Consider the following 27765-nt stretch of genomic DNA (forward strand, 5'->3'; position numbering starts at 1 on the left):
AATGCTTCCATCAGGGTCTGGCTAGATTATGGAGAGAGAAAACGTGGACTTCACTATACAGCAGGTCTACGTACACCGCTCCGCGTCTTCCGCGAAACTTGGACGACAGCGGAGTGTCGCTGTGTCGTGCGAAGGCGACTTCGGGGGCAGCAGGGCCGCTTGCCACCCGGCCCGCGGAGGAGCGTGTTGCAGGAAGGAATTCGGACACATGCCCCGGTGCCGGAATGTTCTGCGCACGGCCGTGCCTAAATTTACGCGCGTACGTGCGCGCTGCTCGCGCGACGGACCGCGCACCTAAGCCGGCGGCGAGCTGGCGCCGCGCGGGCACGCCCCGCATCGCGCACGCCACCTGATCGAAGTCGCCGCTCTGACGGCTCCGATCGAAGCGCACGTGCGCACAAATGGGCGCGCCGCACTCGTTTCCTTCTTGCGCGGCCACGTCAAGTTACGGGCAGTTGAGCCATTCGTGGCAGTGCACAATGGGCGCTCGTGTGGATGCAACCACAGTGAGAAAACGCAATGCAGAAAATGGCGTGCAGGAAATGCATTCGAACAGCATGAAATGTAAACGATTATTATTATTATTATTATTATTATTATTATTATTATTATTATTATTATTATTATTATTATTATTATTGGTTGTAAATTAATGAGCCATCAGAAACGCCGTTTTCCCAGTGATTTATGTCGCAGGCCCAGGCTCTCCATTTCGAAGCCTCCTTCACAACACACCACACTGCGCACAGGTCACACAGATGGGAAAAACACGAGCGTTTAGGCGAACAGCGACAATTAAAAGAAACTAAACAGCACAGTAAATGATGCACACAGCACCGACCAAGACCAAATGTCTTGGTTCCCCGGGGGAGTTCAATTGTTCACAATGACAGCAAACGGGGTAGTACTACACACACTCTACGAGGTGCTACAAAATCAGTACTCCGCCGGTTGCTCTCACGGTGAACAAGGCTCCCGCCATGGGGGAGTCCATCTTTTATTTATTTATTTATTTATTTATTTATTTATTTATTTATTTATTTATTTATTTATTTATTTCAAGTACCCTCAATCGCCGAAGCATTATAGAGGGGCACGTGTGAGAATACATAACAATAAATGTACGAAAACATTACAAACGCGGCAAAGTACGTACAATAAGTACAAAATCAAGTAACAAAGACATACGGGATTACGTGTACCAGAAATAACATCAATAACGTAAATTAATCGTACGCCGTACGAGTGAAACCGCAATGAAGAACCTTCCAAGCAGGAGAACTTCTGAGAAAAAAAAAATGGAAACAGTGCGGCTGTAAAGTGAAAAGTCTGTGATTGTTACGCTATATGCGTAGTCAGTTTATTCTAGTCCTTGGTAATGCGTGGTAAAAATGAATTTAGGAAAGTATTAGTATTGCACCGAATGTAGCCAACTTTATTTTGACGATGGACACGAACGGTAGGCAGTGTTAGATATGGCGCCGTTTCCTGAGGCTACTTTTCCCAGACCCAGTTCCCCAGACCACATCCAATCGCAGCACAGCTAATTGAGGAATGCAGAAGCAGGAAAGCACATTCCAGAGGAGCGCACGAGCCAACAAGTTCACGTGCCAACAAGGTCGTACGCCGCCGGGATTAGAAGGGGTCCTCGGACAATAGAGCCCAATCGTCCCCCTTCGCCTTTGAAGAAGGCATTTGCCACCACTGCGGAGCCGAGCCACCGGGAGCAGGTGGGCCCTTGTACAACGGAGCATGAGCGCCCCCCCTCCTTCTCCACCTTAGAAGAAGTGGATTGCCACTCTGCGAGGCAAGACCGCAGGGGGATCAAGTGATCAAGCAAAGGGGCCCAAGCGGCGACTCTCTTCGCCGGGTATGACACCATCGCACGGGCGCCTACCATTGGCTGAAAGTGGCGTCATCTGAGCGGACTCTCCCATTGGTCGAACATGACGCGACTTCCAGTGCTCGAAGGGTTTATAAGCAGCCTTCCAGAGAGACCAGAGCATTCCCCGATTCCCTGATTCCCTGATTCACCTCTCTCGAACTTCTTGCCGCGGGCCGCAGCGTCCGAGTTGCTGCCGGCCCGTAATGACTGTACAACTGTTACTTGACGTCTCACCTCCCTGTACATAATGTAAAATAAATACTCCCAAGTTTGGTTTTCATCCCGAAGTCCGTCCTTCAACCCCTACAGCAGGCATCGTGAGCATTTCGTTGTGCAAAGAAGGGCGATAATAGACGTTGTGGACGAGGCAGAAACGAAAAACTATTTTGCGTAAGGACAGACAAGATAGTGAAAGGCTTACCTTCATAGCTGCATGTTACGCTTGCAATTCTACTGAAGTTGTACATGATGAACCGGACAGCGCTATTTTGTACTAGTTCTATCTCATTATTTAAGGTGAAATCATTTTAATACCGAGCAGCAGCGACGTATTCTAGATTGCATCGTACCATTGTTTTGTAAAGTATAATTTCATCAATAAAGGGAAAATGAAACGTCCAGCCAAACGTAGCTAATTGCGACAAACGAAACCCATACGGGTGCTTCGAAAGAAAAGCATCGCAGTTGAAGAAAAATTCGTCCTGGTCAGGGACCCGAACCCGGGACCACCGCCTTTCCGGGGCAGCCGCCCTACCATCTGAGCTGACCAGGCGGCTATAGCAGATGGTAGGGCGGAGTCGAATTTGTCAATAACTCGAAGCAAAGGCAAGAGTTTGACGTAATTGTTCTGCGAAAACCCGCAAGGTGCAGAGAAGTCATTATTAAAGGTAAAATGATACATCCACCCAAACGTAGCTAATTGCTACAAAGGTAAATTGCCACAGTATAATTTGTGAGAAACAGAAGCATTTCTGTTTGCGCCTTATAACGTGCGGTTTGCGTTGCTCCCTATTCGTGTGATGTGAGGTGCCCAAGATAATTTTTGTTACTTTTAAGCCAGAATAATGGCAAAAGGACACAGATTCAAGCTCGATGTTTTTGATTGCGTAGGTTGGGTCGATGTCGCCACGGCGAGATACATTTTTTCTTTACACTTAGCTGCGCTTAATTCCATGTGCCGCATTTCACAGCTATTAGTAATAGTGTTAAGATCCAGTTGCCATTTTTTTTCATCTTCAGGGTTACAAGTTTCCCAATAAACCCCGCAGTCATGAGCATATCAATGCATGCTACAGAAGCTTGTCGCATCACACAATTTCAGTGCACTTCTGTTGTCATCATTGGGTACATGCTGCGGCGATAGGTTTCCGTTGTGGAACAGTTCTCTGTAGTACAACAGAAGTTTGTCCATTACTTCAGGAACACTTCTGTTATGACAACTGGGGGCCTGTTGCAAAGATAGGTTTCTGTCGTACAACATTTTTCTGTAGTACAACAGAAGTTGGTCGCATTACTTCAGGAACACTTCTGTTGTGACAATTGGGGGCCTGTTGCCACAATAGGTTTCTGCAGTATTTCAACAGCTTTCTGTAGCACTACAGAAGTTTTTCGGGTTACTTCAGGAACATTTCTGTTGGGAGAACAGGGTGCCTGTAGTGATGACAAATTTTTCTGTAGTACTACAAAAATCTGTTGTAGAGCTTCAGCTTTCTGTTGTAACAACAGACATACAACAGACTGTACTTCTGTAGTAGCAACAACAAATGTCTGTTGTACATCAGAAAAGTCTGTCGCTCCATCAGGAATCTGTAGTTACTACAGAAAAATCCTGTTGTACAACAGAAATTTCTGTAGTACTGAACACAACCTCTGTTGTCATTTTCAACTGGGTGTGGGGCGAAATATGACCTAATATAGGTTAGGAAAAGCAATGTCTCAAATACCGACCTTTGCGGATTGCCGGATTAAACATCTATGAAACCACAATCGTAACCATTAAATGAAACAAACTGCATACATTTTACCTTGGTCAGCGGTGTGTGCATTATCTACTGTGATCTTCCACAACCAGACGGAATTCTGTCAATTTAATACCTCGACTTTATAAACATAAACAGCAATGCTAAACGAGAAAAATAAAAGCAGGCAGGCAAAATGAACTTCGGCCAACAAGGAAATATTATAGATTTATTCGATTCAGATTTATCGATTTATGGCGGTCAACATCTCAAAGCATGCAACACCGGGCTTTGAAGGACACTGCAGTAAAGTGCTACGTATTAATTTCGACTGCCTGGAGTCATTTAACGCGTGAACCTATATCTAATTCTAAATGTAAAGTATTTGTCCATAGGCAACGGCTCCCGAAATTCGATAAAGAAAGGAAAAAAATAAAATAAACTGCTGCGTAAAACAACTTCGCCAGAATCGCTATACCGAATTTGCAGGTTTTTTTTGTGTGTAACTGCGATCCGCCCTGCTTTGCTCTCCCCCACTGAAACCTTCCCCACATAACTTTTGAACACCGCGCGTAGATTCTGCTGCGGGGCGCACGAGTGAAGCTACAGGCTTGTCGCGGCAAAACTTCAGCGCGCACGAGGGAAACAGTGCTTGTTCGAAAACGAGCTGTCCTTCCCCCTTTGTGCGCCCTGCAGTTGGACCCACGAACAATTACCAACTCGCACAGCTTTCAGCTCTTGAGACTATAGGGATCAACGTTTGCTGTTTTTATTTGCCCAAAATTCGGGGCTTATTCTGATAGGTTCTTTATTTCCACAAAAAATTTTTTCTTTGTAAATATTTTAATTTAAAATTTTTAAAAACTTTCACAGAATTTTTTTTCTGGTTCCTAACTTTTCGCGCCCAATTTAACGCTTTTTTTTCCTTCGAATTTTGTTGACCCTGACAAGCGCTGTATGGTTGGCCATCCTGCTCTTCAACAGTGCAGTTACATGCAATAAAACTCGGTCTAAAGTTTTCAAAAAGCAGTCTACTGCGAGGGTACAACACCATATGGCGATGTGACTATAGTCAAGAATAAGAAGAATGCATTTGATATTCCAGTACAAATGTGAGACTATTTGCAACACTATGCTAGGCAAAAAAAGGAGCTTCAACGAACAGAGAAAGGAATTACACAAGGCAGATACGATCCCGCGTTGCCATCGGCGGACCTGCCCAGTTCACCGACCACCGCGCGGAGCGCGAAGACTGCAAACTAGACCAGGGCCAGGGCTCCCCTGATCCACCTGCATACCCCCTACGGCGCTTCTAGTTTTCATCGCAGTACATATTTCTTGAGGGACAGGTGACCTTGTTCCTCACCCAGGCTTCCGTGACGCCCCACTATACTGCCGGCGCTCCCTGCATCGCAACGGACTTGGCTCGCAGCTAGCACCTATAGCCGCGATCGCCGTCTTAGCTCTCCGATGAATTTGCTTTCACTAACCCTTTTCGGTTAACACAAGATCCCCCCCCCACCCCCCCCCCCAAAAAAAAAGAAAATCGGCGTACATTTTTTTTTTCCTTTTTTCGTTCAAATCGACTATCGCTGTTATGGCTCGAGCAGTTTTTCCCAACGGTGACGTCACTCTCTGCGCCGACGTCGTAGCCGTGGCTCCTTCAACGCCGCTGGCAGGTCACGTAATTCTCCCCTGGCACCTGTAGACATTTTCCCGGCGCCGGCTACCTTTAAAGCACACACTTTTGCAATCAACACTTCGAAATTACCGTTCCCGAACTTCGACGCGAACTTTGAAGGCGCACTTCAATGTAGAAATGGTCGGACTATAATGCACGCGCCATGTTTAATCTCTTAATTTCTCTAAAGGTTCTCTTGAACTCGCTTCTCAGAAGGGAGTTTCCACAACTCCTGTGACACTTGGTAAATTTATCGTAAAACCCTTTGAAATTTCATCAGCCTGTTCATCAACTGCACACTGTAATCATACACAATTTCAATCCGGAAACCTAGCACTCTTACGGCAAGCGTTAGCTTTTTCTGCAAGCCTCTCATTGCCAGCAACAATTTTCCTGAGCACGGAAGGCGCGAGAAAGTTAAATTTATTTTGTTGCTTCTGTAGTCAGCCGGAAATACAGGTCAGAGATTTGGTCACCATACGGATCCAGTGAACGAAATTTCGTTTCTTTAGGGATTCAGTGGTCCGAAACATTTTGCAGTTGGGGGTACACAGGCAATATTCGAACAAATTTTCGACTCGATAGACAGAGTGGTTCCCTCGCTGCGCTTATCTGAAACTGCGGAATGACGAAGAAATTATGGAGACATACTTCTCTACGCACGCAATTAATCATGGATTAAGTTGAAGGAATATAGTCATCATTTCCATGCTGGATCAAGCGCTGCAGCGGCAACGCGCACATACACATAGCGGCAGGACTGGAAGTATCTCTGGTTAACCTGCCTGCCTTTCCATCTCTCTCGCACGCTGTTTCTCATAGCATCAAACTGCCAGAGAAGACCTGGGCCAGGATAATTTAACCAATATATTCGTATCCGAGGTTCGGTGTTATCGACGCACCGCGCGCCCAATTGTCAGCGAGATCGGCTGGTCGTGAGCGACGGATGGAAGGAATAGAATTAAGCGAAAAGAATCGTTGCATTACAGCAGCCCCGCGAGTGGGTTCGACGACCCTGAGTGCTCACGCGTATGTTCTATCTTGCGGTCGCCTTCAGCAGGCGCCGCGTGCAGAACTCGGGGACATTGTAGCCGTGAATCACCGAAGACCGCACCCCCCCTCGTATGCAAGTATCAGCCCCACTTGTGTCTGCTGGTTGTCGCTTTATCAGGGCGAAACCTCTTATCGGTGTGGCGTCACTGTTTACAGGCGAAGGACCTTGCCTAACGTTTCGCTCGCGTGCACACGAGTGCGGAAACATCACGTGTGGCCACTCGACGCCGTGTGGACGATTGGGAAAGCTGACCTTTACTCTTGTTTGCTCGGTCTTGTTCTGCGGCCGCGAAAGACGCGCAGAGGAAAGCGACTCATATTATTGTGCTCCAATGTACAATGGCCCCTCCGAATGGTACCGCCGAGCCTCCAGCAGATTTCTCTCCGGACTATGAATCTGAGAAGACACGGGAAAGCCCAAGGCGCAAGCAATAGTCAGAACAATCAAGTTACCAAAACGTGCCTGCGCCAGAACCAATTAGCAACAAATTTTACGGCTTCTTTAACCTCCTGCCATTTGCGGCATCTGTTGGCAATGGACACCACTTGGCGGCAGCACCATACCACCTTTACCTTCCAGAACGTTGCTTCTGAAAGCAAATAGCGTGAATTCGATATTGCGCTCGATGCCATTACCATGCGACACAAGTCATGCAATTGCATGTATCGAGCACTATTCGCCACGCGGGAAAACGCGAATCACGACTGCAATGCATGAAAGTGCTGTCACGAAGCTCTGTGCCGCCTGCCCACAGCTTAGGCCATTTACGATTGCGGGTGCTGCATAGTAATCGATGTTGACGCTACTATCTCAGTCGATGCGCACCCCGACAGAGTGTTCCCAGTTTTCCAACAAAACAGCAAATAGCATAGATTAGGAGGCAGAAAACTTAGCATATATCGCAGAACGAGGTAAAAATAAAAGGGCGACCATGTGTACACATAAAAAGCCATATTTTGCTTATGCTTTCAATTCGTCATTTCGAAGCAATGTTAAATACGGTAACAACGGCGACATCAAGTGCCAGAAATTTGGTTTCCTGCGTTATTCGTGATCCCTATACAAATAACAAGGTCGAGGGGCCGAGTGCGCTTCGTAGTAACGGAAATTTCTTGAAGTGACACGAATAAGTGATTGTACAATGTCAAGGGCAGCACAATAAGCTGACGGCGCAGAGTGCTGGACGATCAAGAACGCCTAAACCGCATCACATGAAGAAACGGTATGCATGCCTCACGCTTGGTGCTTGCATTGCAAGGTACATTATGGTGCACGCAAATATCTCACAAACGACACGCTGCAACTGATAGCGTTGTCTTTCCCAAAGCTGTACAACCTGCGCCTTACATGCTGAAGGGTTTCCGAATTCCAACCACCCAGGATTTTTAAAGGTGGCACCTGAAACAACTCGTGTCCACCGGAATGCGGCTAGAAATCGAACCTGCGGTCGTAATGCGCCACAGAACCCCCGCCAATGTGACCTCAACATTTAAACGGAGCAAGCAGGAGGAGAAAGCGAAACGTGCACTTTCACTAGCAGAGCGGCCATAATTCGACACTTGTACTGGTGTAATTAACAGTGCACGTCAGTGGCTGGATTCAAAGAACTGTGCTTTGGCAGAAGTTGGGAAACACCGAAACGAACGCAAAAGTGACACAGCAGAAGCGATACACTTACTCTCCACTTTCGCTACAGCAGCAACACGCGACCAGATTTTGCAAGGCGTCCATCAGCTCGCGTCCGAGGCCCAGAACGCAAACTCATAAACGGCGCGCAGAAGAAAATCCAACCTGGTTCGACTCGCGATCGCAGCCGCGGCGTAGTCGTCGCACGCACGCCGGCGCTGGCGGAGAAACAACGGCGAAGCGCGTCGCGCTCTCCGTGGGCGCGGAACCGAAGAAACGCGCGGCTTATTTCCATCATATTCAAGCTGTTCATAAATATGCGCGTGCTTGTTTTTCTCCGGGGCTGACGTCAGAAAGCGAGCTCGATGGTTCGCCCGGGAGGGCATCACGCACGGAGGGCTACAAGGGCGTCGTTCCCTGCGCACGCCATGCAGCACGCAGATTCAGTGAAAGGACGCAGGCCTGTATCAGGTTCAGAAAAGCGTCTACCTATACAGTATCCTCTCCGGAAAGGATATAAAAGACAGACAAATTATATGTAGATTTATTTGAGGAAAAGCAGAGAGGTCGGCCTGAGGCAAATCTCCTCTAATATGCAGAGAGTGGAGGGGGGGGGGGGGGAGAGCGATGTAAGGGGTGAGGACAGGCGAGGCATGAATATATGCAAATTCGTGTATGGACGACCCCGTTGAAGGCCGCGTGAATCTAAGCGAGTGATTGTCAAAAATTCATGGTGCGCAAGGATGGCTTGCATATTTGGCACATAAGTCCGGCTGTAGACCTAGTAGGACAACATCAGCAAATGGTTTGTCATCAATAATGTGAGTGGTCAATGTCGGCCGTTCATTTCGGGAACAAACAAGTAGGTGCGCCGCTTTCTATAGGAAAATTCACGAAATTCAGTGCCGCGGCGCAGCAACGTTGCTGTGCCGCATGCGGCTGGGAGTGGTGTTTACAAACGCTTACTCCTACCGGATGGGAATGGCCGGTAGTTGGACGTGCGACTCTTGTAGGTGCGAGGGAACCGTCCAGCACCTTTTGCGTATCTGTCCTCGCTACTACGTCCAGCGCCTCTCTCTCCGGACAACTTTAAATCGACTGGACTCGAGACCACTCTCCGAGTCAAAGATACTCGGACCTTGGCCACATCCATCAGTGGCACTAAAAGGGATTCCTGCACTAGTGCAGTACTTGCAAATGAGACACCACTTATATGTGTCCGTGTGCATCCTCCCACGTACATGCAGTGCTTAAAGCCCCTTAAACTTCGTATAGTGCCACGCTTTGAAAAATGCCTCTTCCTCCTCGCGCTATCCACGCAATCCACGTCGCTATTGGCCTAATAGCATCACGTGGGCCCTCGCGCCGTGCATCAGCGTCACTTTTGCTCGAGAAGTGTCTACGGAGTGGCGAGGAACGCATGTTGGCGCCGTTGCTACGCTTGAGCGGTGTAGACGGCGCCACGGTAGAGAAGGGAGCGTGAAAGAAAGGAGAACCGAGGAGGAGTGAAGGCGGAGTAGGAGAGTGTCGCTACTTTACAAAGTTTAAGGGGCTGTAGCAGTGCTCCCTCTCTCCTTTTTTTTATTCCCCCTTTCCTTTACCCCACTGTAGGGCAGCAAACAGGACGCTCATCTCGGGGTGTATTCTGTAAGAGCCCACCTGGTGGACTGTCCATTTCCTCCGGTGCTGATTGGATGCAGCTGTACGAGCGAGGGGGAGACGAGCGGCCCTAGCCAATCAGCAGCGGCCGAAATGAACAGTCCACTAGACGGACTCTTACAGAGTACCCCCCTCCCCCCTGGTTGACCTCTCTGCCTTTCTTCTCCTTGCTTTCTCTGTCTCTCGGTGCGACATACAGACTTAGTGTCACCGAATGTGCGAGGCGTCTTGACAGACCACACATTCAGTCACATGCATATTCCTGTCTTTGTCTCTCTCTTCCCTTGCTTTTCGTACCCGTTTCCTCCTTTCCCAGTACAGGGTAGTAAACGAAAGATATTCACTGGCTGACACTTTCCTTTTGTCTCGCTTTCTCTTTTCACAAAAGGCGCAGATTGTAGGGCCCGCGCGACCGACAGGGAGCATAATCGTCGCGTAAACGAGACAACTTTAACTGTGCAGATGGCTCGCATGAATACGCTGATGCTGCACGGCTTCTGAAGTATCCCACACAAATAAAGTCTCGGAGGACGGCCTATAGCGGCTTTCCTGTTGTGCCCAGATCCGCGTATTCGCCAAATTTATATGCCGCCTAAAACAAGGAACGTGACGAACAAAACACAGAAACCGCTTTGCACGTGTCTCTTTTCGTCACGTCCCCTGTGCTGTCATTTGTAGGTCATCAATAATAAACTACAGCCCAAATGTCTGCTCTAGTGGAGTTCCGCGCAGCCTCGAAGAGGAAGGAGTTGTAGAGTGGTCCCGAGAAGTGAACGGCAAACGTACGCAGCCGTTTAATGCAATTTCTGCTATCGCATGTTGTGCAAGATTGTTTCCATGTAGTTCCCAGCATCCAGGGACCAGAAGAAGGGTAAATTGAGCGAGTTGGCGCCTGTTCATGTTGTAATGTCGGCGCGAAAATTAAACAAGGACGGAAAGGACGACACATGACACGAGCGTAAATGGCATCAACTGGTGAACAATACAGCAGCCTTCCTTTTCAGCAGGACTGTACATTGCGGTGACCCCCTACATGATCAGAGATGATGCATTCTATATTTCATAACGAAGCCCGGCGGCAATTTCCCTATTGCGAGCGTGCAGCAACGTTATGCAGACTGAATGTTGCTGCCAGCTCACAAAATGGAATAGAAATCGAATAGAAATATACGTAGAAGTCATTCAGGTGTCGCTGAGCGTCAACATGATCACACACTCATGAACCGGTCATATTCAAGGACAGACCACGTTCCGGTCGATCTGCTTGATTTTGCTCGGGGCGGCAACATACATAAGTGTCGCTTGGTGCCGCAAAATCTACAGTCGATAAGGTAACGCGAATGTAGCAATAGTGAAAACAAGCCGGCGTCAACCTGGGGGACGAACAGACGGGGGGGGGGGGCGAGTCAGCGGCCGTGTACGCATGACACGGCCACGCACCGCCAAAATACTTAAAACACAAGCACAAAAATGACTTCACACCTTCTGCACGAAACGAGACACCTTTTGCCTCGAATAATGCCGATCAAAACACTTTTCACCTGCTCTCTAAAAACAGTAAAAACCTCTGCGTATTTAAGGGAGCTAAAACGTCGCTAGCGTTTACAACCTCCACTGCACTTATTTAGTACCCATGTAAGTCAACACCCCGTAATAAGGGCATGTGATGGTGGAGGACAAAAGAAAAACATTACCACTCATAAAGGTGCTGAACGGGTGTTTTAGAATCAACTCACATTTGCACTCGTCAAGCGCCCTATGTACAAGGTGTTCATGTGCGCCCTATAGTATGGGTGTTCTTACAACGATTAGCGTGTTTGCTTATGTTGGAATCTCTCTTTGCAGCTTACAGAAGGGCGTTGACCCTCTCCCTACCGTAGACGAGCTGGGCTCGTCCTCGCCGGAACAAGCGCTTGTGCACTGCCGGAGTCAAGCTACCTTGATCAATTTTGTTTAGTTCTTTTTGGCTTCAGCAGATGGCGCAGTAAAAAAAATAAGAAAAAGAAAACGCATTCAAAGCTTGCATTCTGGCCGAGTAACGTTTCGAGCTGGCAACTGGGATTTAAAAATGGCGTCCTCTTCTGTGCGTGCGCGTGCCGGCAACTCCGGAAAAAGAAAGACGTTTGTTTGCGGAACATTTGTCGGACTCGGACAATGAAGAAGAAATTCGGTTTTCCTCCGAGAGTGGCAGCGACGATAGTGAGAATCATATCTTCTCCGAGTCGTCGGATTCTGACAACGACAACGTCTCAACGTGTCGGCAGTGGACAAGGTTTGGTTTCACGGCCGCGCCTGGCACAAAAGTACCTGTGACAGAGAGCGGGAACTGTGGGCCGTATTTTGAATTGTTTCTAACGAATGAACAAACAGATTTGATTCTCCGTGAAACCAACCGCTTCACGTGCGAGGAATGTGGAGTAGCACTGTGCACTATTCTGTGCTTTGAAATGTACCACACCTACAGTCTACAGTCTACAATACCACAGTCTACAATTTAGGGATCTGACATCCCTTGCCACAAGCATGAGACCCGCTTGTCACAGTATTGTTTCTGAATTTCCAAAGAGAGATATTGTGCAATAACGACTACAGAAAGTCGGAGACTCCGTTGTGAGGTGCAGTGAAGCAAATCCTCTCTTCACAGTGTAGAAAAAATATTTTGCATTTATCTTACAAATAAAGTGCTTTTAATTAAGGATGTTCTTTGGTTGTTTCAAAATGCGTACAATTATTTAGGCAAATTAAAATCCATACTTTTTATTATTTTTGGCAAAGAAACACGGTAGGGAAAGGGTTGAAGGCAGGTTTCAAGCGTAACGCCAACACATTTTCTGCAGTGCAAGATGAGATCTGATGCAAGATTTCTTCTGAAATAAAGGAGAATAATGACAGAAAAACTTTTTTTCGAGGAATAACTAGTTCGTATGATAAAGAACAATCATATTACAAATTTACACGACATTTTGCACGTTAGTGCCGTTACTACATTGCAGTGTTTTGTTTTCAATATCCACACTAAAGTTACCAGGCTGCTTTACTACTACTACTACTGCTTCGTAAACTCGAATTATGATTCGCATATATGTGTATACATGTTGCGTTTCTGGCCACTTACGACCAAATCTAGTACTCTTAAAAGTGCTACTGGGCTAGGACAGTACAGAAGTTCGAAGAAAATACGCAAGTTTCGGGTAAAAGTATATGTACAGGCACCAATGTCAGAAGAGCAGCAACGTGCCCGCTGTGTGGTGTAGTGGATAGAGTGCATGACTCCCAAGTGAAGTTCGTGGATTCCAATCCACCCCCGTGCGTTTCTTCGGCAATTATATCTGCGGTATGAATTACTTATCCCTCGAGCACACGTAATAAGGATATAAAGATAATAGGCCAGCCTCAACTGCAGTTGACACCTACGTAATGCAAAGCATGGTTGATTTAGTAGAGAATGGCTGACGATTGGCAGCGCAAAAATCAGATAATCACAGAAGAAAGCAGACGACACAAGCGTATACATCTTCTCTGTGTGTCTCCTTCTGCACTACGAATCATGAACGCATACCAACTTGCCCAGTATTTCATCTTACTGAAGAGAATGGTTGTCAGGAATTATACAGGGTGATTTTTTTTTAGCTGCAACAAATTTTTAGAAATTGTCTGTGCCAGATAGCACAATTATGTTTTTGTGATGTGCACATCCTATGGGTATGTCTATGTTGTACGTGCGCATGGGAACATACCTAGAGGGACTGGGTATTGTGCGTTTCAAGTAAACCGCAGGCGCCTATAGGGCCGACCGAGCGCAAAGTGCGTGTCTAGAGGGTTCCGGGGGCAACCCGAGCAGAGCCGGACCAAGCTCGAGCGTACCCTCGCACTATTGCAAGTTTAGATTTTTTTAAAGACATAAGTAAATATGTATGCTGAAATGAGTACTGTTATTTAAGCCGACCTAAAGAAGTGATTCCGCTGTACATATACTTCGTTCAACATCAAGATATCAGTGCGTAGATACAATAGAAGTTGATGTCAGTCGCACGTATCGAGCGTTTTCGTATTTCGCGAAAGAGGCCAGACACCTATTACAAAAAACTGAGTTGAACTCGTCAAGATTTTTAAAGCGAAAGGTTCCCTAACCTCGAGTTTCGCCGTCGCCGCGAATTTGACCTTCACTTGACCGCAGCTGCGCCGTAGCCGTGGCAACGCATCACGTGGCTCGCCGCGCCGCGCTCCGGCGCCGGCTTGGCGCATGCGCTCTCCGCGGCTGGGTCTCCGCCTGACCACGTGACTGACTAGGAGCGTCGCGCTCGCCTAGTCAGTGCGAGCTTGGCCACGGACGAGAGCAAGGCCGGGCCGCCTTCTCTGAGCGTTGCGCGTGAGCGGGAGGCTTTGAGTCGCCGTCGCCAAGCGGCATCTGACCACCCCGCGGATATCGCTCGGCGAGCTGCTTCACTGGAGAGGGTCCAGAATGCAACAGGCATCGCGCAGTCGAGATCAATGTAGCGACCGCGTTCGTGCCTAGCGCGTTTGATCTTCGACGCTGCGCATGTTCGCGGCGCTTCTTTGCATGTCTAGCACTTGCGCTTTCACTGTGGCACAACAGGCGTCGCACCGAAGCCTAATCACAGTCATGTCTAGCCACCGACCTAGGCACAGCCGTCGTACCCGACCTAACGATGATTGTATAACTAAGTATAATAATTACAGCTAAATCAAAGGTTAACAAAGTGAAACCAAGACTTAAACAGGCTAAACCGAGCTTTCGTTTTGCCTATCCAGGGTTAGCTGAGCTAAGCCGCAGCCCATTTTTTTTTCATTAAGAACAGAGGAAATAACGACGCGATTTTCTCTTTGTTCGACCAAACACTTTTCCTTGAGGGTGCTAATCGCGACACCGAATTTTTGGGTATTAGTATGCCGCAATTATGATGTTAACCACGCAATAAACCCAAAGCACCCTTAAGAATGTAAAAACTTTTACTCTGTGAATGTCCCCTCGCAGTGTTTTTTTTTTTATTACACCGACTGACATGAGACGACAACTTTGAAGAAATTATTCGGCACGTGGCTGACTGTGAGGTTTCTTTCACAGGCGACGGGCAGTCGTATAGACACGTCCTCCTTTCACTCGCGAAATGATGAACCGTCCGCGGGTCAGCCCACGAGTGAGTGCGGTCAACGTTTCTACTTGAAGCGCTCACCGTATAAGATGCCAGCTTACCAAGTTTGGAAAGCATAAGAGAAAACCTCTTCACAAGATAAACACGCATGCCGGATAAAAAGAACCACTAATCGCGTTGCACATTTTTTTTTTCGGGGCGATAAGCGCTTGTCAGTCGTCCCCCTGCTTTTCTGTATTATTATTTTTTTTTGGCATCAGCTCGATTTGAACGCAAACATGCATCTAAGCTAGGCACACAAATCCTAGATTTTGTCATGCTGCATAAAATGACGAAACCGCATGCGAACATTCCCATCGCCCAGACATGAAAAAAAAAAAAAACACACCTTCACTTTGGCAGCAGTAACACTCGCTACACAAGAAATATTCTCAGAAAGAAAAGGAAAGTGGGGCTACTCACAATTTAGTGCACTCCTTGACAATCGCGGACTGACCACTTCACAGCTCGCATCATTTCTCCCAGGCGGGATGTCAATTGGGTGGCAAGAACGAACAAACATTTTAGCCCCCAATTATATTCAAGAGAGCAAAACAATCAACTTCCCCGTGGGAGTCCCGCATCACGAAGCTTCTTAAGGACAACGCTGACGAACGGGGACACGTCGCGCGTATATAAGCGAAGGCTGACAGGAATTTTTAGAGACAGCGCAGTACTGAAGCGACAAAGCGATGCTTTCGGAAACAAAAGCACCAGCAGATAACACTAAGATACATCATCAGCAGGAAGCCGCTGCCTATTTTATGTCCACTGCAGGACGAAGGCCTCTCCCTGCTATCTCCAATTACCCCTGTCCTGCGCCAACCGATTCCAACTAACGCCCGCGAATTCACTAATTTCATTGCCCCACCTAGTATTCTGCCGTCCTCGACTGCGCTTCCCTTCTCTTGGTACCCATTCTGTAACCCTAATGGACCAACGGTTATCTAGCCTGCGCATTATACGACCTGCCCAGCTCCATTTCTTTCTCTTAATGTCAATTAGAATATCGGCTATATACCCGTTTGCTCACTGATCCAAACCGCTCTCTTTCTGTCTATTCACGTTATGCCTAGCATTATTCGTTCCATCGCTTTTTGCGCGGTCCTCAACTTGTTCTCACGCTTCTTTGTCAAGTCTCCAAGTTTCTGCCCCATATGTCAGCGCCGGTAAAATGCACTGATTGTACACCTTCCTTTTCAATGATAATGGTAAGCTTCCAGTCAGGAGCTGACAATGTCTGCCTTATGCGATCCAACCCATTTTTATTCTTTTATAAATTTCCTTCTCATGATCAGGGTTCGCTGTGATTAACTGACCAAGGTAAACTTATTCCTTCGCAGACTATAGAGGCTGACTGGCGATCCTGAACTCTTGTTCCTTCGCCCGGCTATTCATCTTTACCTTTGTATTCAGCATATTAATTTTCAACCCCACTCTTGTACTTTCTCTGTAAAGGTCCTCAATCATTTGTTGTAACTCGTCCCCAGTGCTGCTGAACAGGACAATATCATCTGCAAACCGAAGGTTGCTAAGGTATTCGCCGTTGAGCCTTACTCCTAAGCCTTCCCAGTTTAATGGCTTGAATACTTCTTCCAAGCACGCGGTGAATAGCATTGGAGAGATTGCGTCTACTTGTCTGAGCCCTTTCTCTATAGGAATCTTTTTGCTTTTCTTGTGTAGAATTAGGGTAGCTGCGGAATCTCTAGATAGTTTCCACCACGTCTCATTTAGCAGGTTGCAGGTTTAGGTCACGCATGGCACGTATAGAACTAAAGCCGGTCACAGTTTGATGCATGCCCATTATTTAGAGATCAAGTGCTAGCCTGTGCTTCCATACCGATTGTTTTAGCGAACGCTTTCAAATAAAAAAAAAGTTGCATGTGGCAGTTAATACAATCTAGTCCATGAACTGGTCTATACTCGAAGAGGCGGACATTACTTGCACAATAAATGCAAATTCATAGTCGACTAATTAAAAGAAATTCACTAATTAAGTTTTAAGCTAATCATTACGGCACATATTGCAATTAACAAATTCTAGCCAGAGAGTTCGCGAGCCGGATCCACTTGGAACGAATTCTCAGGATGGCACCAGTTTCGAGATATTCCGTGCGGAGAAATGCATTCGTGTTCCAGTTATTTTTGTGCTTCAGTGCATAAAACAACGTTTTGTCAAAGGAAGCTTTAGCTCGGGCCCAACTCCGATGTCGCCTATTTAGATACATGTAAAACGCAGGAACGCTTTTCTGAGGTCACCACTGGGCCGATATTAATGAATTTTGTTGTATTTAAGAGATAATGTTAAATTCTAGTAACCGTTAGAATCTGAATTTTAATTTAAGGTCCAAAATTTTAAAAGATCTTTCGGAAATCGGGAAGTTTGAAAAAAAAAATGTAAGCACGAAGTTTACAAATTCGTAGCTCTGCACTAAGAATAGATATCGCAGTTCTGTAAACGGCATCCATTAGATCATTCAAAGCGGACAAATTTGATTTATCAATTTACATGTTACCTGAACTCGTTACATTGTTTGCAAATGTATTGTAAAAGTCCTATTCACATATTAGTGGTCTATTTGAGAGTCATATATAATGCATAGATTTTCCCCGCTTTAGATGTACTATTAGATACAATTTTCAGAATTATAATACCGTTTTTCATTGCTGAGTATAGTACCGTTTTCTCAAAATTCGAGATTTTTGCCAATTTTTAGTGAAAAATTGACGACCTAAATCAAAAATCCGAAACGAACAGTCACTACATTTCAACTTTTTTCTTTTAAATGCAACAAACCTCATCAAATTTGGTGCACTGGTTGCCGGGGAAAACGATTTCTCCTTTCCTCTGTATTTAGATAGGAGCCCCCAGCTAAGCTTCCTCTTAAGAAAATAAGTGGAACGACAGTGCATATTTCCGTCAAGCTTGACGTCGCATATCTCGGAAAATCGTATCATCCGCACAATTACTTTGAAGTGGATGTGCCCTGCACTCTCACCAGCTAGAACTTGTAGATCGCAATTTGTGCCATATGGTAATTTGTTGATTATGCATTTCAATCTTTTGTGCAAGTAATGTCCGCCTCTTCGAGTAGACCAGCTCATGGATTAGAATTGTGCTGTCTGCTACAGGCAAGTTTGAACATCTTTTGAAAGTGTTCGTTGAAACACCCTGTATATCTGACAAAATTACCAAACCCATATTTAGTCTAGCGCCTATATACACAAATGGTGCTCAGCGGCGCAGCACGTGCTCTTGCATAGATTCTATTCCCGGGCAGGACCGCACAGAAGAGGAACGCAAGAACGTCTACGTAATTGAGATATCAGCGCACGCTAAAAGGCGTGAAAAATCATTCACCCGAACAGAAAAACAATGTTTTCTTCATCACTTCGCTGTCTTGACTATTCCTGTCAGTCTTCGCCCAAACTATCGAGTGCGGTATGCCAAAACTGCTCCGCACGTCAGCCTGTCCTACCGAGAATGAGGCACTCGCCACGAGCCACGTAAATCGTTAAAATCTGCAGCTTGCACGTCCAAATGAATGGCAACTCCGTTTGTGTGCGCGAACGCTTCGCTGAATTTCAGGCCAATTCACGAGTGAAGCCCAAAATACGCTGGGCTCACTAAAAGACCAAGTGTGAAAGCCCATTAGCATGGCTCTTAAAGGGAAGCTGAAGAGTCCGTCGAATTCAATAAGACGCTCATATACGGATGCGGGAACCTTATAAACCATGTAGGTAAAATTTGGGGTTTTTTTTTTCAATTAGGAGCGACGTAATCGTCGCTTGAAATTGCGCTGTAGCTCCATCCCCCGTTGAGTGAGTGAGCGGAGCGGAGACCGGAAACCGCGGTGTTGTGACGTCAACTCTGTTTCGTTCCTTCGCAGCGTCCGCGACCGTGCCTGACCGCGCTTGTTTCTGCGTGCGTGCCATCGTAATCTGCTTCGATCGACCCCGCATTCCTTTGTTGGTGTGTCTGCGTGTATGTAGAGTGGTAGTCAACGTGCGTGGTAGTCAACGTGAGTGGTAATCAACGTGAGTGGTAGTCAACGTGAGTGGTAGTCAACAGATGAAGGTCACTACACGTACTGCATGAACCGGGAAGCTTTTCGCGCGTTTAAACCGTCTTTGTAGATTGCCGACAGCTTTGGACAGCGCACAAAAGCCGACGATCGCATCCCCGCTTACGTTCCACGAGGAGGCATGCAGGAACACAACACTACAGTTGTTTGACCGGAAACGAGCTCACTAGATCGGCGAAAAATCGGCGAGATCACTAGATCACTTTGCAAAAAACATGCTCACCAAAGAGCATTTCCAACACGAGGAGATCCCAAGACTTTGCTTTCGTTCGCGTCGAAAGCACTGCTCGCACCAGCATCGTTTGCTTCTTCGAGAGGCCGGCTCTTCGCAATCGGCTCGTACATGTAGGGAGTAACGCCGAACTCCTCAGAAAAACGCAGTCTCTCTAAATTTTCCATTATCGTCTCAGAAAAACAGCACCAAATTACCTGGCACCGCGCTTCATGTGTAGCGGCAGCAGTCGGTTACTAGAGTTGACGTCACGAGGCGCACCGACCAATCACAGGCGGAAACGAGACGCGCGAGCTGGGCGTGTCCGCTGCTGCACTTTTCGTCGAAATAAAATATATTTGCGGTTTCTTTCGCTCAATTTCGATACGATATTCGAATTCGGAGGGTTGAAAACCATTATGTACTGATGTTCACTCATTTTTTCTGGAAAATCTTTCAGCTTCCCTTTAAGAGACTGGTCATGTCGCTTATAAGTTATACAACTCGTATACCCACATTTTAAAAAGAAAAACAGCTTAGACACATTAGTGAGACTGGCGTAACACTCGGGGAGGTATTCTGTGAGAGGCCACTTGGACATGTCAGTTTCGTCTGCTGTTGAAGTTCTGATTGACTGGGCTGGGCTGCGCGTCCGCAGCAACCAGGCGCCACAGTCAACCAGCAGTTCAGTAGTAGACGAAATGGATATATCCCCTATAGGTGGACTCTTACAGAATAACTACTTAGGTTTGTGCGGAAGTCTAGCTTAGTCATCCACATGGTTTCGAGACGGAACAGGCATCGCAAGCCAACTATCCCCCCAACGCTTACTAGTCTATACTATACGAATGGACCTCGACGGCAGTCGCTGCTTTTCCTCACAGCACCTGCGTACCAACCGACCGCCCTAGATATTTGTACGGCATCTCAAACACCACATAAAGTCACGTACAACCTGTGCTCACACTGTCGATTTTCGAAAAAGTAACACATAAGCAGGGTGAACTTGCAAATTAAGGAAACAGGTAGCCAGTTCCAAAGATATAATTAGCCGAGTGTGATCCGAAAGACGCTTGCCAGAACCCGCGTTGAACATGACGCCAATCAGCAACGCTTTCCGGAATAAATGTGCTCGCCGTTCCCGTGTCGCGCAGCGAGTCAAACGCTCCGAGCTCGGCCTCATTCGGATGTACGTAACGGTCTGAGCGCCGCAAAAAACTAAGCCGCACTCTGCGCTGCCCCAGGTCGCGCCATGTTGGCCCAAAGGACACCGCGGTTGTTCGACCATTACCGCGAACGGCGGCGTTAGGCTTGTGCGTGGATTACAAGCCGCGGCATGCGCGGCACGGCTTGGTGCGTAGCAGGTCGCCGAAGTTACCAGAAGGGCTACACTGACAGCTCCACCAGCCTGGAGTGCTTAAAGTCAGATTCCTCCGATCGCTGCATTGAGACGTCGCTGGCCGCCGTTGAATACAGGCAGTATAATTAAAAATTAAACTCTCGAGTATTACGTGCCAGAACGACGGTAGGATTATGAGTCACGCTGCAGTGGGGGCTACGGATTATTTTGAAACCCTGTGGTTCTTTAACGCGCAACTAAATTTATGTACAGGAACATTTTTACATTTCGCTCGCATCGAAATGCGGCCGTGATCAAACCCGCGACCTCGAGCTTAGACGCGAAACCACATCGCGACGACCGCAGACAGCGGCCGTGCATTGTGTCCCGTGCTTGCATGCAGTGTGCCCGGGACCATTAATTTGGCGCTTACGAACTGTCCTCACATTGAAGGCAATTACAGAAATGTCTGGACGTTGTGTGCTTCATCTGAGCGCCGGCAGCCAAAGTATGCGCAGCGTCTTATCCCACGTCAGCGGGGCGCTGCAGGAAGATGGCGCCGCAGTATGTCCTCAATATTCACTAAAAAGCGGGCAACGCATGTCAACTTCTCCATTTGAAAAGTACCAAACGGCCATTGTGTCGTGTACAAAATTTTTACTACTGGTCAGCCCGGTATAACCAGCGCCTTTCGTCTAGAGAGAGATCAAGATTAGGTGAATCACTACGTAAAAAAGCTTTCGTCCGGCGGGCTTCTAGGTCCGGTAAAAACGTGACATGCTTTTTTTTCTGTTTATTTTTAGGTCTGTTTAAAAAAACGGTGGGCTTTCGTTCGAGTCTGTCAGAGAGAGTTGTTCACTTCTGACCATGCAAGTAGTTTTTGTCCTGGATTTCAACAACGTGCCCAATATGCACAGGGACATTTAAATAAGGTCGCACTGCAAAGCCTTCGTCGCACGTGTACGCGCCACAGTGCATGCGAGGAATGTTCTTGCCGTGCGATTGGCTTCTGTGCCAATTACGGAGCCACAAAGTTCTGCAAGGTGAGAAGGAGCCATACGGTTCGGGACATACAATGCCAATCACGAATTGCACAGATGGGTCAGCAGGCGCCTAAACACGACGCTAAGTATTTGCTTCCGACGAGAACAAAATACTCTCCCACAGGCGAAGGCAGTTTACGCGCGCCTTGCTGAAAGTGCCTGAACAATTCATCGAAGAAATTCTAAACGACGCCAGTCCACGTCACACAGTTTAAGGTCGGCTAACCTATCCGCATGGCATGCAAGTAAACGGCGGCAGTACAGCACGTGTTGTCAAGATATATATTTAGCTCGTTATTCCGAATAATCATTGCAACAATAGGAAATGCTTCTTTTCGCGCGGCAATATGCAAGAGAAACTTAAGCTACGCCGAAAACCACCCCTAGTCCCATTCGGCAATGCCTGAAAGCTGCCTTTCTCGCTTTTCAATCCAAAGTTTGTTCAGTGCAAATTGGTCTAAAAAAGAAAATATATACTTTTTGCACTGAAAATTCGGCCCCCCACTATATGGTCCCGATGAAAGACAACTCTTACCATGCCGCTGCTATTTTTTTTGCTTGTGGTGCGCGTCCAGTCGGCTCTGCGTATACACAGTCGTTTGGCGCGACGGGACCATCCGGTCTCGTGACGTTCGCGACGCACCAGCATGAAAGCGCGCCGCGTTCGCTTATCCGCACAGACTCCGCCCGCGACAATCGCGATGTTATCAACATGCGCATCGATACTGCGCTTGCCAGCTGGTGAGAATGACTCACAAAACTTGCCGCTAAGCCAACCGAAAATGTTACATGCTTTTCTATTGAACCTGCTCTTCTTTCCCTTCGTCCTCGTCTGTATTGCGCTGTTAATTTCCGAAACAGGAACCTGGAAGGATATAAAAAGCGGTACATCGGATTCTACGCTGTTTGACTAATTGTATACATAAAAGGGTGCCGCAAGCCGCACTGCGCGCGTGAACTCAGCGCAGCGCATTGATAGCGTTGTTTCAACAGCGGTCCGCGATATGATGGCTGCGCACAGAAGGGTTTACATGCAGTTGAAAAAAACGCATATATGAAGGGAGGGTTGCACAGTCTGCCACAATGAAGAGCACGACCACACACATTATCAAGAAGCGCGCGTCCCTGCACAATGGAAAACAATTACAGATGAGTGTGCACATGGCATCATTTGCAGTCTATGAATCATATATTCCGTGAAAGGAATGACGTTCTGACACTGTTTCGCGCTAGTGCGGATGAAACAATGTATCACACATTTATCGCTTATGAAATGGTGATTAGAATACACTCTCGACCACTGCAAACGCATGACTTCAGACGGTTTCGGAATGTAAGCTAAGAATGAGAACGAGGATAAAAGAAAAAGCTAAATAAACGTTTACTTATGTATTTCCTGGAGGACGCGAAGTTGTTTACCGTCTTCCTCTTTCACACACACGAGCCTGGATGGTGTCAGTTGTGATCTGCGAGTCAGTTCTCATCACTGATTAGCGGCGAGGCTGAGAGCTGTTACCACTGCTCCCTGTTCAAGACTTCACAGACATCGCATGCGTGTATCGCGCGTCCAGTCGCGCCGCACCTTGGTAAACACGCCAGCCAGCAGTGAGCGGAAGCGATATGCACATGGTGGCGGCTGAGCTGATCAAGATACGGCTGCAAAAACAGCGAAAAAAGCACCAGCAGCAGGTCACTGGCGAACAATTCGCGCAGTCACACTGGTCGGAATCTCTCCCTACACGTATATTGATCCCACCAAGTGATTTCCCGCGTCCTTGTCAGCTAATGTGGCCTCCGGGATTCGCGAGGACGCTCCGTGAGAACTGCCAGTAATTTGGAAAGTATTATTTTCCAGTGAAATATTACGCTGAGGAATTAAGTAGATCGATATGCCTTATGCATAGTCTATTCCGGCATTTCGGAAAGCGCTGAAAAATTCAAGTTTTCTCTTGTTACAAAACAGTTCACAGTTGGTTCACGTTACCAAAAGGAGACGGCATATGCATTCTCGCCCAACAAGCACCAAAGAAGCCTAGTTTTCATGGCTTTCATTGGAGACCGCAGGGAGAGGCCTTCGTCCTGCGGTGGACATAGAATGGGATGATGATGATGGTGATGATGACGATGATGATGATATTTCTATGCTAAATGCCCTCATAGGACCAAATTGTATGACCAAGGTAAATGCATGCGCACCAGCGGAAGGATAACAGCACAGGCCATGGGCCAGATCACCGATGTTCCCATGGGAGAAACAAAGATTTCGGTCTTTTATTGCTTATACACTGCAGCTGAATAAATCTCGAGAAGGTGAGGCTGATACATAAATCACAACCTGTAAGTAAAGAAAATGTTCTATTTATTTATTGATTTACAGGCCATGCCTGGTCATGCACTCGCGGGACCTGGCTAAGCTTAGTAATGAACACCCGGGCCCGGGGCGAGCCTAGGCTTGGAACCTAGGGCCCTGGCCGTACCCGGGCTGGGCTCGGACTTCATAAAGCGGGCCCGGACCGAAAAATTAGGTCCATGCAGTGCTCTGATTGGAACATCAACATTGAAAAATCAATGGACACGAGAATACGAAGACGAATCAAAAAGCAGCAGCACAGCAACAAACCATTCAGAAAATCTCGAGACTATCATCAGAGCAGAAAGACTGGGGAAATATCCAGGAAAGTTGACTTACGCAAGTTCCGCCAGTAACTGACCACCACCGCAGCGATTGTCTTGTTACCACAGCGATTGTCTCGCTACCACGCAGGTCGCTATATGTCCTGAGTGGCAGGCGCCCGAAGGCCGGCCAAGAGGAAACGCTCTTATGCAAGAGAAATTTGGTGACTAAAACCAGCCGCCGGCGGCTGTGGAATGGCCGTTACTTTAATGTGTTAAGCTGTACGAACAGCAGTCATTTATACGCTGTTGAATTGCTGTATTAGTGCAATTAGCATTCTTAGGGTACTTATCGCAATTTCCGGGGACTGTGTGCGTGCGTGCGTGCGTGCGTGCGTGCGTGTGTGTGTGTGTGTGTGTGTGTGTGTGTGTGTGTGTGTGTGTGTGTGTGTGTGTGTGTGTGTGCGCGTGCGTGCGTGCGTGCGTGCGCGTGTGTAAACGCTTTTCTGCTTAACTGAGTCACTGCAGTACAAGGCCGAATGGTTAAAGCATCGGGCTGCAGTGCTGAGGAAACAGGCTTCGAAACCAACCGCTGGACCAACTTTGTCAGTGGGTATGTGGCATGTGTGCCTACGTGCCGCTCTTCAGCGAAGTGGATGTGGCATTGGGTATCTACCGCTCCTCAACGAATCTCTTCGATGCCCACCGCATGCGCCACTCCGTATGCGCCACTCATATCTCCAAACTGGCGTCATTTAGGAAATTCATTCCAAGTGGATACGCCTGACAAATTCACCAACTACAATTCGTAAATTGCAATATATGCCGCGAAGTAGTTATTCGGAATTAGCGATTTTTTTAAACAGTTGAACATGTGTTTCTATTTCTCGAACAAAATATCCACTTCTCTGAATAATCCAACTCAAGGACTAAAATTAAGTTATCTGTGATAGGCGATTTTTTAAAATTTCGCAAAACTTAAAAAGTGATCACCCCATATTATTCGAGTCTTGCAACACTGGCTGCATATAAGGAAAGTTCCTGTGTTTTCCGCGGAGCAGGATGGAAAAGGTTGCAGGAGAAAAACATGAGCTTATGTACACTGCTCAAAAGATCAATCGGGAAGCACCTGGCCCGAGACAGCCTTCATCCTGGCCCCGTAAACCCGTCTTAGAAACATGGCGACTTCGCGGTATCGACAAACGTCTGCTCTCTGGTGGGCTTAATGCCGGACTTTGTTATTTCGTCGCCTCGCCAGGCACTGCTATAGCGTATACAGCCGCTAGATTGTTTGATGCCGTTTTAGTCCTAAATAATGTTGAAGAAATGGGTGGCAGGCGCACAAAATTTCAGGTTTCAGGATGAGAGAACAGCTCCCTCCAAGATATTTGCGAGGGACATCGGTATTTCGCCAGGGTCTGTACAGAGAATGAAGTGAGTTATTGAGCTTCTGGGAGGCACAGGTCCTTGAAGAAGCCGACGAGGACAGAGAGAGAATATTCCACATGAAAGAGCGCGACAAGCAATTCACAAAAAGCAATAAGTAAGAGAGAGAGAGAGAGAGATGATGAGCGAGGAGAGCCGACAGAAAAGTGCTGCATGAACGGGACGCACTTGGCTCTGGTGCGGTGCCGCGAGAAGGAATGAGCGATAATTGGTCAGTCTTGGCGGGTCTCGGATGCGTCGGGGATGGCTCCTGCTATCGAGAGCGGCAGTGATTTGCGCAGGCCCGCAGCGACCCGGACACGTGGGACCATCCGCTTGATGATCTTGTCCGCAATGTGGGCAGCCGTGTTCAGCGCGGTAGCTAAGGCCCTGATCTGGCATCTGATGACACCAGCATGAGACCAACACATCGGCGCAAAGGCCAAGTTGGAGGCAGCTATTGCAGAACTGGGCAGGAGCCACGGAGGTCGGAAGTGCAGCGAAGGCCTTGGTATTTGACGTACTTGGTATGCATGCGAGAGCCGGCAAATGTCAAGAGATCGCAGCGCGTGTAGCACCCATCATGCGGGTCGCAAGTATATCGAAATCGGGACCAAAAGCTGGCCCCGATTCGGGGGAAAGGGGCGTGTGGCTAGACATTGCGAATAACACCACGACGGGTGTTGCCGGAAGTGGCTTCATAGATGCGGGCAGGGCACAGAGCTACGGTAGTTGGCGCCGGCGGTTTGCCCTGCCGTCCACGTCAGTCAGTCCTGTGTGCGGGCGCCATCAGAAAAAGAGAGGTCGGAGCAACGACGAGGTGGCTGCGCGAGAACAGAGTTGAGACCTGCGCTATAAAACTGTACAGGTGCGGTTGAGGCTACATATTGAGCAGGAATCATTGGAGATGTCGACACAATGTTAACAGGTCACGAAGGGTGCAGAAGGAATACCAGAGTACAGGCGCCCAATGAATAGAGCTAATAGGAGAAGCGAAGTGGAGCCACGCAGAGGCACGTCTTCTTTCAGGTATACGCTGCAGCCGGAGAAAGAGCGTGGTGTGCTAAATGATAAATTGTTCAGCGCGTAAGTACTAAGAAGTGGGCAGACAGTTCATTTTCGCTTTGCTGCAACCTTGTCGTTGATAGCACTCGGCCCATACCTTCATGGTCTCATTTCGTGGCCACGCGCGCGCAACCGTCTCCGCATTGCGCAGTCTGTCAAGTCCTCCCTTTCGGAGCGCACAACCGTTCGCATATGTTTTGAAAGCAGGCACCTGCAATTGTACAATTACAATTTTAACATTTCTGGGGGTTTTACGAGGCAAAACCACGATATGACAATGAGGCATGCGGAGTGCGGGACTCTGGATTAATTTTGACCACCTGGGGTACGTGCGCCTCAGCCTATCATTACAGGAGCGTTTTCTTGCATTTCGCCCCCATTTAAATGCAGCCGCTGTGGCCGGGATCGAACCAGCGACCTCGAGCTCAGCAGCGCAACACCATAGTCACTGAGCCATACCGTGGGGGGTCATTTGTACAACGTTACTCTAATAATAGAACCTCAGCGCAATGTATAAATTGATTATCTCGTGTATCAAAGATGATTATTGAGCAAGGCCGGCCCCGCCGAAACCTCTAATTAAGCGTTTTATTTTTAGTAATTCATTTATTTTCTTTGTTTTCGCACGTGCGCCAAAGCTTCTAAAGATTGATTAGCTAACTAACGGCTAAATAACAAAAATAACAACTAACAAATATTCTGTTTTTTTCTTTATCTTCTTTTAAAACTAATAACTTTTAAAGATCGACGGTGGTCCTTGAGCTGGATTAACGCATAAACCTTAATAACAAAGCTTAACTAATTACGTTTTTAACTGATTACGTCTCGGCACACATTGCAGTTTACGAATTGTAGCCGGTGATTTGGCATATCGTATCCACTTGAAACAAATTTTCACGACGTCACCAGTTTCGAGATACTCATTCCCAAAGTGTGTGACGAAATACATCGGTGTTAGTTACTTTTGC

The 27765-nt window shown here is 47.4% G+C and overlaps 1 protein-coding gene across 7 annotated transcripts in view; it reads right to left on the minus strand.

Moving 5' to 3' along the window:
- RhoBTB (Rho-related BTB domain containing) overlaps positions 1 to 27765 on the minus strand; it is a 296605-nt gene that overhangs the window by 168978 nt on the left and 99862 nt on the right. Inside the window, exon 1 of one of the 7 annotated variants that reach the window (XM_065449531.1) lies at positions 22230 to 22356. The exons of 5 other annotated variants lie outside the window; for them this stretch is intronic. The gene's annotated coding sequence lies outside the window, so the exon portion shown is untranslated. Of the gene's footprint in view, positions 1 to 8369; positions 8458 to 22229; positions 22357 to 27765 lie in introns of those variants that run through there. One more of the 7 variants, XM_065449556.1, reaches the window with a different exon arrangement.

The sequence above is a fragment of the Dermacentor albipictus genome, chromosome 1 (assembly GCF_038994185.2).
Source record: "Dermacentor albipictus isolate Rhodes 1998 colony chromosome 1, USDA_Dalb.pri_finalv2, whole genome shotgun sequence".
In the NCBI taxonomy this organism is placed as follows: domain Eukaryota; kingdom Metazoa; phylum Arthropoda; class Arachnida; order Ixodida; family Ixodidae; genus Dermacentor; species Dermacentor albipictus.